The sequence below is a fragment of the Stylophora pistillata genome, chromosome 12 (assembly GCF_964205215.1).
Source record: "Stylophora pistillata chromosome 12, jaStyPist1.2, whole genome shotgun sequence".
Taxonomy (NCBI): Eukaryota; Metazoa; Cnidaria; class Anthozoa; order Scleractinia; family Pocilloporidae; genus Stylophora; species Stylophora pistillata.
In genome coordinates this window covers 19,002,181-19,015,000 of record NC_142530.1, presented here as the reverse complement: position 1 = coordinate 19,015,000, position 12,820 = coordinate 19,002,181, and the positions used below count along the sequence as shown (strand labels likewise).

General features: G+C 38.0%; 1 long non-coding RNA gene across 1 annotated transcript; it reads left to right on the top strand.

Annotated features, from left to right (window-relative positions):
- Positions 1-5,415: 5,415 nt before the first annotated feature.
- Positions 5,416-8,852, top strand: LOC148719107 (uncharacterized). The gene is made up of 3 exons (XR_015994101.1): positions 5,416-5,690; positions 5,999-7,477; positions 7,566-8,852. It is a non-coding gene; the product is annotated as an uncharacterized LOC148719107 (long non-coding RNA).
- The last annotated feature ends 3,968 nt before the right edge of the window (positions 8,853-12,820 follow it).

Genomic DNA, 12,820 nt, shown 5'->3' with positions numbered 1-12,820 from the left:
AATGTTATTTCACTATGAAGCCAGGCAATATTTTAAGATTAAAAGTAAGAGAGATTTTAAAGACCATGTTAGGTAGTGCTATAATAATTGGTATTAACAGCTTTGAGAAAAACAAGGAAAAAACGCATACTTAATCGAATAGTAAATAAGATATTTTTTTAACCAAGTAACAAGAAGGACAAACTTACCCACAAATGTTCCCTTGATTTCGAATTAATCCTTCTTCCAGTCCTTGATCATGAAGGCTACCGTGAGAAAATGCATTCTTAGCCGTTAAGACCAAGTGCAATATAGTTTTTTTTTTAATAAATTCTAATGTATACTGAATAAAGTTTATTCACGAAAGAGCTCAAAATGTTCAAACAGCAATACGTTAATTGGGCTTCTTCTTTGGGACGCCCATCCGAGAGGGGAGAGTGTTGGGGGGGCACAAGTTCGGTCATGGAAAAATTTTCAGTTCATGTTTAGGTCAGTGGATGGGTGAATGCAAAATATAGAGACATTAAAAGGGTGCGAGAGAGCTGGTTTTTATCCTTCAAAAACGTTTGCAATCTCATTTATCATTCCGCCGTGGAAAGGACTTCATGCAAGGGACACAAGTTTGGTCCCGGAGAAATGTTTACAAAACGTTTACACTTATAACTCTCTCAAAAGGACACTTGTATCGGAGGAGTTTGTTACTGGAACCTAATCTCTTACCCAGATCATGTCACTGACGATTGAGTGAGCACTTTACTACTCCTTGTCGATGATTTTAACATGGATGAGACGCCAAAGCGGTTCGGTCTTCTGACCAGTCGCAGTCTCCACTAAGTTCGGCTTCTAAATGAAAACATGCCCATTTGGTGTTTTTTAAATACGCTGAAGTTTTTATTTTTGAAAGCTCTTGATTATAAGCTGAACCCACTCTTTGGCTAAAAGTTCGCCTAACTCTCGCTTTAATTTATGTAAAAATCGCTCGGCTTATAGCTGAATAAATATGGTAAATCGACCTGATGTACTTGTGAGAGTGGAGTGCTTAATAAAAAATAAGTTTGGTTTTGGACACATTAGTAAGGGGAAGGGAAGAGAGAGAAACAAACAAACAAGCAAAATATTATCTATTAAATCACATTCTTCTCTTACTTTTCTTTTTATTTTACTAACATTGATAGTATTAAGCTAACGATAAACTGTAGCTATTGACGGACTGGACCGCCTAGATTAGCATAGCTAGATGCGGGCCAGTTCGACTTTAAATGTATGTTTTTATGTAGTAACAACAATTATAAGTAAATGATGATGATAATGACGAGCTCTTGATTGTTGAACCAAATTGTTGTTGTAAGCACCTAAGGAAATATATGGAAAACGGTATGGAGAATACCCACACTGATGTTAGGGTGTTAAAAGTTCAGTTGCAGCTAACTTGCAAAGATCGTTGCTTTACTTTATTCTAGGTTTTTTTTCTGTTGATAACAAAGAGAAACCCAGCCTCAAATAGGAAATAACGTTACACTTCAATAATAATACGCTTGAAGAAAGAAGTAATTGAAAGTCACAGAGTATTTAATTTTACTTTCCCGAAATTAAAAAAAAACAAAAAACATTACGATCTCAACGGTCCCAAGTAGATACCTAACGAGAAAAAAAGAATATTCCTCGGCCATGAAGCATCATATAGAGATTATTACATGGCCGGTTGGGGATACGAATTTAACTTCGAGTGCTGTGTATCTCACGAGCTCGCTTCGCTCATTGGTAAGAGATACTTTCAGTACGAGAAGATAAAATTTGTATCCCCAAGTGGCCATGTAATGTCTTGTTTATTTTATAGATACCGATGAAATTTCCACATAAAACAACTTTTTTTTTATTCATTATCAAAATAGCAAAATAGTGCAATTTGAGTAGTCACCTATCGAAAATGCTTCTCACAAAAATGCTATAAAACTCGGATACAAAGTTATAAAGGAGAAATAAAGACAATAATACTTATATTTTCTGTTCCAAAAGTTCAACATTGTAATGAAGAAGAGAAAAAATCTGTAATAAGTCTCTTCTAATTGGCTTATCATGTTAGTAACTATGGCGACACCAATATCCTCATACGTGATAGATAAAAATAGTATCTTCACTGCGCGCGATGAAGATATGAGTTTTTACTAAAAAAAAAATCCTGGTATTTCACCAGTATCTATATAATAAATAAAGTTTAATTGTAAGCATTTGATTTTGATGCTCGAAAACAAACTTTTCCAATATCTCAGAGTGTTCCTGCCGAAATGGGATCAGCGGTTAAAACTCAGTAGAAGAGACGGTCCATGATATGGACGTTTTAAACGACTTGCTGCTCGTGAGGAAAAAAATAGCAGTGTTATTTTAAAAATAAACCTAAACTCATTGTGCTGTGGGATGACACGACAAACAATCTAGCGGCTTCCTTGATATAACAAAAGGCTGAGTGAAACAATGACGAGCTATAGGTGGTTTGCAACCAATCTCTAGAGACACAGGTAACTGTGATGCCGTGACGGTGGAGTGTATTACAAGACGATTTGATTTTCAGTTCTCAACTGAGTTGATAATGTGAATTGGCCATCGTAAATAGTTTCTGAACTCTTCACGATGGGTAGCGAAGGCTAACGCTTTTTTGAAGTTAGCCATCTGTTAAAGCGAAGAAACTATGTACGGTGCCCAATTTACCTCATCAACTTAGTCGATGAAACCCAATTAATAACAGTCTTCTTGAAATGTATGAAAGCGATCCTCGCAGTAATGAATCCTACTTATGTAGTAATGGAAATATGACCTGAAAAAAATTCAGGCATGCACAGGATTTGAACCCATGACCTTTTTCTGGTGACAATTCTTGAAATATTGCTCATCATTAACGTTTTCCTCTTTCTCTTTGTTGTAGTCTCGAGAAGTAGACAAGAAAAATCCCAAAGCAGTGAAAAAAGCAAATATGTATCATTTCATTGAATCAGGTAATAAATTTACCTAATTCGATGTTTTATATTATTGATTTATATTTTCAACCATGGAATAAGGGACATCAACATTCCACCATCATTTCATTTTTTTAGTGATGGAATACATCTTACGGCATTGTCTGAGAATCGTATCGAGGCGTGCACGAAAGATGAATACTATGTCAGTATCCTTAGTAACAGCTGTCATCTCAACCAATCACACGCAAGACTGAAAACAATCGTGACTTTAGCCGCCGCGTTTTCCCCCGCTTTTAACAGTTTTAACACTAGTTCTCTTTCGTTGATTATGATTTTAGCCTTTGCACTGGGTTTTCTTTTTCGAAAAGGTCTCTAGTTTTGCTTATGATAAGTTACTAAGGTGATAGAAGAGTTCCACACCAACAAGGTCACCGCAGGACTAAAAAACCTCTCAATCAATCAAATTGCCTTAGTTTTGGTTTTTGAGGCTGAAAACATATACAAGCTCCCAATCAAAGCAATTCCAGTCCTGGATTAATTTCAACACTGTTTCAGTCTGTGGGAGCCGTGGGAGTTGCTTGTTTACAGTAATATACCTTGTCATCATATGTAACCTTCTCCTCTTTTCTTTTTTCCTTCCAGCCATTGCACTGTTCGTGCCATTAATCATCAACATATTCGCGGTCGCAGTATTTGTTAGAGTAAGCCTATTGGTTTTTACCAGTGGTTGTTCCAGAAATTGATGAAAAACAGTACAAGTAATCCTCGTTTTACATCCCAACGAAATTGCACAAGAAGGGCTCAAACAATTTAGGCAATTACACAAGCAAAAGAAAAGCAAAACACTAGAAGAAAGGGAAAGAGGCGGGGCATCTTGTCGATCGAAGGTCTCATTCTCATTTTTTCAGTTTTTTAATTTGTAGGCATTTTATAAAAGGACGTATGGAGAAGTGGTAAGTCAGATTTTTTTAGCACATTCACAGGTCAACCCCACACACCCCAGCATCAGTACTCATATTCTCCATACTGTTCTCTATACATTTTCTAAGGTGCTGACAAGGAGAGCTTGTTTAACAATCAGGAGCTTCTTTAGTTTGCGATCATTTCCTTTATTCTCGTGACCTTAATGTTTCATTTTGGAATGGTATTGTAAGGAGAAATTAGATGCTGGTCACTCTTCGTCTAACTGAGAAATTTGTCTATTTGTTACCCGGCAGCAGCAGTAGGTTGAAACTAAAGCTATGAATAAAAGCTAAGTAACCAAGATAAACAAATCATTACAAACAGAAAAAAGAGTACAAACCAAGCGAAATGGAAAAAATATCTACAGTGACAACTGCAATAGCGAATGAGTGGAATATTTCCAAAACAGAGAACTGTGCCGAGCGCGACTGTGGATAAACTGACTTAAAAAAGCGATCATGCGTAAAAAGAAACTGGCTTATTTCAAAAGGGGTGCAAAATAACGTGCGGTATGAGAAACGTGCAAAAAAGGTGTAACTGACGAGGAAAAACGCTAAAAAACTTACAGAAAGTACCAACAAAGAAGTTATGAAAACGTAAAACAAGAAATAAGTACGAATTACACTAAAAATAATTAGCAAACGCGTATCCCTTTCATTGCCAAGATCTCAGTGATAATTCTACATACTGTCTGTCTTGCAACTCTTATGGTGTTAGTTTGGAGAATTTGGTATTTGATCAACTAACAACCCCCCCTCCCTAACAGACACTTTTCTTTATTTTCATCACTTAGCTGCTTGATATTATTGTGAGTACCTTCCTTTTACTTTCAATATTCTCGTGTTACAACATTTCTTAATGAAAACTCTGACAATCTCTTTCTTTTCAGTATCACAAATGCCTTAATCGCAGCATAAGCCAAGCTGACATATTTGATGTGGACAAGATCGGAGATCCTAAAGTAAGAATCTTGGAACAATTTTGTTAATTTTTCAAATACAAACATTAGATAAACTTTTGGTGAAAGTGTTTCTTGATTGATCTGTCAAATTTAATCTATAAAATCAGAAAATATCAAACTCTCATTTCTCTATGTGTATCAACTATAGCCATCGACGGAGACCTTTTCAAAGGGTTAAGAACTATTGGTGTACTAATAATTTAGACATTAGTTAAGGCAGTTAATTGTAGCGATTAGTTTATACCAAAACAGTGGACAACGTTAAGGGCGCGCTCTGATTGGCCTCTTGAACTCCGACTATTCTTTGTTATTAAATACTACATCATTGGGTAATGCAATTCAAGACTTTTTATCGCTTAGCCATTATGGTATATCAGCCAATATACCATAATCTACAAATATGGTAAGCGTACGTGTCAGCTTAAAATTAAAAGGGAGCTAAAAATTCAATTAAATTTAATAAAATTTAATAACTTAATTTAACGTTTTTAATAAACAATTATTCCACTCGCTCTTGTTGGATATGAGATGATTATAGCTAATTCGGCGCTACGCGCCTCGTTGGCTATCTATCATCTCATATCCAGCGCGCGCTCGTGGAATAATTAGCAACTATTCACCGAAGTGGAAGTGGTTAGTGGTGGATATTTACCAAGCCGCGAAGCGGCGAGGTAAATATCCACCGCTAACCACCGACATTGAGGTGAATAGTTTTAGTATATACTAAAACAGTGAGATAATATACACCACCAAAAATTTATTTTAACTCCTACATTCCAGCAACGATTCCAACATTTTCCCGCGCGTAACGATCCAACGCGGCTCGGATCGCGGTAAGTGATTGTTTGTTCTAAAAACTACCGTCACGTTTTTTCGCTGACAGATAAAATTTCCGAAGACATTTGTTTAGCTCTGGTGGCGACATTTCTTCAAATGGTGGTGCAAACTCTTTCTGTATTTGAAACCATTCTGTAAAAAATACCATTTAACTTTGATTTTCAAGTGAACAAGTGAGGTTACGCAAGATTAATTTGCATTTGTAAACAAAACCTTTTTCATCGGTTTTTATCGATAAACTCCCGGTTACCATTATCTTTAAACAAGGCCAAACCAAATTTACTCGCTTTCTCTGCGTTTTCAGGGACTGCTTCGTCGTTATTTGAGTGATTTATTCGCTTGTCACGGATGCAAACCGGCACGCCATTTTTTCCCGAGTTGCTCGGAGGTAAATAGCAAAGGATATTCGGAGTTTGACTAGCCAATCATAGCGCGCCTTCAACGCTATCCACTGTTTTAGTATATACTAATTGTTAATTATTCACCCCGAGGAACGTGGGTGGAGTATGCGCCAGAAAATATTGCAATCTTTGGAGGAATAAGTGAGTTAAAATCATCTTTTTGTGCTATGTTATCTCAATAATTTAATATTTTCTAAAACAATTATTCACCTCAGTATAGGTGGCTAGCGGTGCATATCTACTTTGACGCATTGCGGCTGGTTGAATACTCCTCTACGAACCACCCACACTTCGTTCGGTGAAGTCGTTAATTATTGCAGTGTAGTGGTGATTGTTTTAAAATCCTGTCCGTGTATCTTTTCAGGGTGTCTTTCTCAGATGCATGTTTGGAAAGGCAGCGTTGTAAATTTGGGGCATTAGAATTCTTGCAGCCGGTCAAAGTTCTACTATACATACATACGTTAGTTGACCACTCCCCATAGAGGCTTTTCAGGGCCAATTCCCACCCATCCCACCCCTGGGGAGGACATCCACAACACATTAATTTCGTGCGTGAATCCGGCGCTCTAACCAACTGAGCTAACCGGGAGGCACTATGAGGGCGAGCGTTTGATTCATAAAAGAATAAAACACGTTTGCGTTTTGTTAGTTTGCCTGTTTGTTTTTGGAGCTTTATGCTTAGCATGGCCCACAAAGGAAAGGTGAAAGTGTCCATCGTGTTTCTTGAGCGTTAGAGTAAGCACTCTGAAAGGTTACCGTCAATGTGGTTAATCCTCAAAAAATATCGTCCTTTTGATCACAGGGAAGAAAATTTCTCAAGGAGCCAATCAATTATCAAAAAGAAAGTTTAAACGAATAAACTGCTTTTAAGCGCGGGAAAAGGCGAATGACCCTGTTGCAGTAGGTGTTATTTTTTAATCTGATTGGTTGTGGGGTTGGCGTCAGTTTTTTCAACCAATCACATGGCGAAGTCAAGAAAATTCAAACGATTCCTTCAATAACTTTGGACCTTCAATTGGAACTCATCATAAGGGCTCTTTCGTTGAATTTGCTCTCGCCTTCTTCTGCTGAAAGCTAATAGCATCATTTTTTTTCCAGTTTCCTATGGAGGTAGGAAGCGATTTTTACCACATTAAACTTGGAATAACTTGTGGTTGCCCGCATGTCAACGATTGTTGATAATTCCTTGAGAAGAGAAAATCTTTCGATTTGATTTATGCACTGCAGGGATTCTTGAAGATCTCTTGGGAAAGATGGAAGCGAGTGCTATTTACCAGATCGATCGCCATTGCTCCAACCCTTATTGTGGCTTTTAAGGAAGGAGTCCAGGATCTGACTGGAATGAATGATTTCCTTAATGTGCTACAGAGTTTGGTTTGCAGGTAAGTTGTGGCTGAGATAGTTTCGAGCCGCATTTGCGATATTATCAATCTTACCATGAAGAAAACCTTTAAATTGTTGCTTTGTCAGGGTAGAAAACCAACGTCAAGGATACTGACGGATGGAAAAGAACTCCACTACAATTGAAAACACAAGGGTCCGAAAAACCATGTTTAACCCTTGAACTGCCACTGAGTGACCAAGACAGAATTTCTCCTTACAATATCAGTACAGTATGAAGCAGACTAGTGATGAGAATAAAGACAAATATCAACAGGAATTTATTAGTTGATCCAATTTCAAATTTTCCGAACTAATATCATTAGAATTGTGGGGCAGATAATAAAGAGAACTTCTTTTGAGATCTTAGGGATGAAATGGTTGAACTGTGACGTGGTTCCGGTGGCAACTTTTGTTTGGTTTGGAGAAAAAAGAAAGTGATTCAGCATCTAGGTTTCTGATGAGTAAATCGCAGAACAGGAAGCTTTTAAGCAGTAGAAGCACCGATGGCGGTCAAAAATGTTTCCAACTATCGAATGACGCTCGTGAACTTTGTTAAGCTGAGGACTTTTTCTTATCTTGCCAGCTCCCTTTTTCTCTGATTCCTGTATTGCATTTTACGGGATATAAAGCCATTATGGGAACGTTTAAGAATGGAAGGTATGCTAAGCTGTCTCTAAGTTGTATTGTTTCTATGCGTTGGTGAATACTATGCTGTACCATTTCCACCGTGTAAAAGATCCCGTAGGGTCTAATCTAGAGCGCGGCTTTGAGGGCAACTCGTTAATAAATGCTGTGGAAAATTTACTTGTAAGTGTAACGTGGGGCGCAAAAATTGTTCTCAGTACACTATACAGCACGAGGTGGTGAGACAAGCCTATCATCCGGAGGGTGTTACTTTGATGAAACTCTGAGTTCTCGTAAGTAATTAAAGGGAAAATATGTGGCAGCTAATTCGGCCTTAGTGTGGTTACCCTCCAACGTCCGTGTTGTTTTTGACGAGATGGTGGTATTTTAAATTTTGAAGGAATTGGGTCAATGCTGACTGACTTGTACCAGCGTTTTAAATGAGAACAATTATAGCCAATCCTTTTTTTAAATTAAGCTTTGCAGGTTCTTGGTTTGTGGAGGTAGTTAGGAAAAAAGCGCACGAAAATGCGTCACTTTTTCTCTCGTTCGTCACAAACAAACAAACTGAGAGCATAGAATAAGACATTTAGCGACTTTTATCATTGGATACCATTTGGATTGTATTTCTTTTTGGCTCTTCTAGTTTTTCATTAAAATCCATTTAAATGTCGTCCTGTTGTTTTCATCCCTGGGGTGATGCAAGGTGTAGCGTGTTTTTTATCCGTTGTAGTTATACGGATCAACATGTTTTTTGTCGCAGAGTATATGGTGAGTTTTGATTTGACCCATCTCTATGATATTAATATTTACCTCATTTACGACTTGCGTAACATTAACTTCCAGGCAAACTTAAGAAAAGTCCGCTTATTGCGAATTATTTGCCCAAAATAACCTTTTTTATCCTACACTGTTTTGAAAATTCTCGAAAAATGATGTCAAATAGCAGGCCAACTTTGAAATTTGTAAGCTTGGAGCCCTGTTCTTGCTGGACGATCGCTTGGGTTTCGTTGATTCTAAATGTGCTATTTGTTCCAGATCTTTGCTTGTCGCTCTAATGCTTCTCTGCTGTCATTTTCTCTGTTGTTTTTCAGTCTGAAATACCACGTAACGTATATTCTAGTTGGATTGTACCTTCTCTTGTACGTCACTTTTTTGTTATTGGTTAGTATCCAGTACTTGGATTTCTATGCCCTGGTTTTAAACTGAAGTTTTCATTTTTTCATTGATCCTCATCAATTTTAGTCTTCTCAGTTCACTTAAGAAATCGTTAGCGTGCAGCGTGCACCCATCGAGTTATGGATGCACGCGGGAGGTTGTTAAGCAAGAAAATACGGCACAACTTGTAAAAAATACTCAGCGGTACTACACAAAGAAAAGTTTAATAAGATATATGTATTTTATCGGGGCATTATAATTTCCGGCCGAGTACCTGTTGGTGGGGAAGAGTGCAGTTTGCGTGACGAGACCAAATAACGGCTGTAAAGGGGACTTCATCAATTCGGGTTGCCCATCGTCTGCAATTTGGCCTTCCGACCACTTATCCGGTAAAAACAATCACCAATATAATATGGGCTACCCACCTAACAACAGTCCCCATGGGATGATTTTTATGGTGTACCTACTTAACTCAAACACGCCCCACCTGAAGAAGAGATCTCCTCCCCCCCCTTCCCATCTCTCACTTTGGACGGATAACGTTGTGTAGTGGGTACGTCATATATGAGGACTCCTCGTATGCAGGAGCCCATTACCCTGTCGTATGCAATTTGTTGTGGATGAGAGGAAAGAGTTCAAATGTGCAACAGTAGAATTCTTTTTTTCCTTTTCAGGAGAAAGGAGAGTTCGTTTTCAAGTTTAATAAGAATGCGAATAGACAGGGCCTGACAAAATGATAATGATGATGGCTTCGTGATTTATTCTATTATTCTATTTATTCTATTCCCTAATGACGCTCATTGTGTAAAAGATACGCTCACTTCAACATGCGGGATTTGTAAATGAACGACGATATTTATCAGGAAATAGGTAGAAAAAAAGAGTACCCGTGAAACTGTGATTTGTTTTTATTTTGTTTCTGGCAGTTTTTGAAAAGACCTGATTCATGTTATTTCACGATGAAGCTAGGCAATTTTTTTTTAAGTTTAAAAGTAAGAGAGAGATTTTGTAGACCATGTTAGGTAGTGTTATAAATGATATGAACAGCTTTGTGACAAACAATGAAAAAACGAATACGCAATTGAATGGTGAATAGGATATTTTTTTAACCAAGTAACAGAACGGACAAAATTACCGACAAGTGTTGCCTTGCAATTGAATCCTTCTACCGGTCCTTGATCGTGAAGGCTACAGTAAGAAGATCCGTTCTTAGTAAGAACGACTTAGCCGTAAAGACAAGGTGAAATTTTGCTAAATTCTAATGTATGTTGAATAAAGGCTATTCACGAAATAGCTCAAAATGTTCCAACTACAATACCTTTGACACTTCTTCTTTGGGACGCCTATCCGAGAGGGGAAAGGGAGGGGTGGGGGGCACAAGTTCGGTTTTAGAAAAATGTTCAATTTATGTAAAGTTAGTAAATGGATACCTCTGTGTTGAATAAAAGAACGTTCCATTCTTCTCAAGCAAAATTGGGTGAACTCTAAATATCCAGACATTTTAAAAGGGCTCAACAGAGTTAGTTTTCATTCTTCAGAAACATTTGCATTTTCAGATACAATGAAAATATATAATATTCATCTATTTTCATTGTATGTGATTTATCCTTTTCACGGGTTTATTACGAATCAACTTAACGGCCTCCTCCCAGTTGGCTTGTTGGCTCAATTGGTAGAGCGCTGCACTAGTATCGCAGAGGTCAGTGGTTCGAATCTCGTACAGGCCTGATTTTCTTCAGGTCTGATTTTCGCTATTGCTTAAATAGCGCTATCTACTGCGAGGATCGTGCATCATTCGTATTTGCATTTTCATTTACCATTCTGCCGTGGAAAGAACACCATTGATTTGGGAACACCTTCATTCAGGGAAAACAAGTTTGGTCCCGGAGAAATGTTAATAAAACGTTTGTATTCGTTAGTTTATCGAAACGACACTTCTGTATAGAAGAAACCTAATCTTGTACGCAGACCTTCCACGGCCAAGCGGTTGTACAGTTCAGTTATAGTTACACCTTCATTCAACGTAATTCACAAATTTTTGTCACCTTTATTCAAGGGAAAAGGAAACATTTTCTGGGTCCGAAAGCCCGCCTTTAATTTCCATGAAGACGAAACCTTAACCAATTAAAATGTCACCAAGATTGAGTGAACACTTAAACGTGATGCAGTAGTTTTGTGTAACGAAAGGTACCACTAGTTGTTCCGGTTTGCTAAATCTAGCCAGAGCATGGTATAGTTTTAATTGCTTGTTCCTATATATCAACAAGACAAGACAGCGACAGGGCTACTCCTTGCAATTGTCGAGGATTTTAACAAGGATGAGATCCCAAAGCGGTTCGGACTTCTGTCCATTCGCGCTCTCGACTTAGCTCGGCTTCTAAATGAAAACATGTCCATTTTGTGTTGTTCAAATGCACTAAATCTTCTTTTTTTTTTCGAAAACTCTTGACTATAAGCTGAACCCCCTCTCTTTGGCTCAAATTTCGCTTAACTCTAGCTTTAATTTATGTACAAACCGCTCGGCTTTTAGCTGAATAAATTGTTAAATCGACGTGAGAGTGCAGTGCTTAATAAACAATAAATTGGTTTTGGATCACATTAGCTTGGTGCTTGAAATAACGCGTCTGGTGTATTCCAAGCCATTTTCAGAGTCAGACAAACACCAACCAACCTCTATTTGCATGGGGTATAAGTTTCTAAACAAACTGTGGTGCTGCGTCGGTGGAGGTAACAAGGTAACTGGGGCGGATCCAGGATTTAGTCAAGGTGGGGTTTGGAAATTTGTTCCCCTTCTGAGGGGTCCAAGATTTTGAAAATTAGGTCTTCGGAAATTAAACATGATTTCCAGTGTTCTCAGGAAAATTTTAGGGGGTTCAACCAAACCACCTGAACCACCCCTGGCTGATCCGCCCCAGGGTAAATAGATCATATCAACTAATACCCCATTCACACCAGAAAACTTGTTTAGTTAAACCAGGTTTAACTGAATAAAAATCAGAAGCAGAGAACTGAAAAACTAAATTTTCCACAAGATTCAAGCAATTGCTAAATTGTATTTTCAATGTGCCACATTTGAAGCCAACCAAATATTGATTTGAGCAGCTTCTATGGAGCTGTTGTGTTAAACCATGTTTAACAAAACAGCTTTAAAGCATGTTTAGGCTTTGGTGTGAATGGGGTATAAGTTGAAATTGTAAATAGGCCACTGTAAAGAGTTAAAAAACTGACGTTTCGAGCGTGAACCCCCCGTCATTCGCTGTGACGAAGGGCGCATGCCGCAAAAGCTTCACGGAAGTTAGAAAAATACCACGCGTGTTGTATTTCCGATGTGACAGCCCTGTCAAATGAATAACCGCAAACGACTCCTGATTAGGCGAAATTAGTTATCAACTCGCTTAAGCTACTTGGTTTAGTGGCTTAAATTTAATGAGAATTCCACTGAAGTTTGCCGACTCGCTTAACTTTTAAGCGAGTTGGAAAAACAACTGTTTTCACGGGACTGCCGCTTGTCACTCGCTAAGCGACCTGAAAAATCGCTCGTCAAAACACGGCCGTGATTT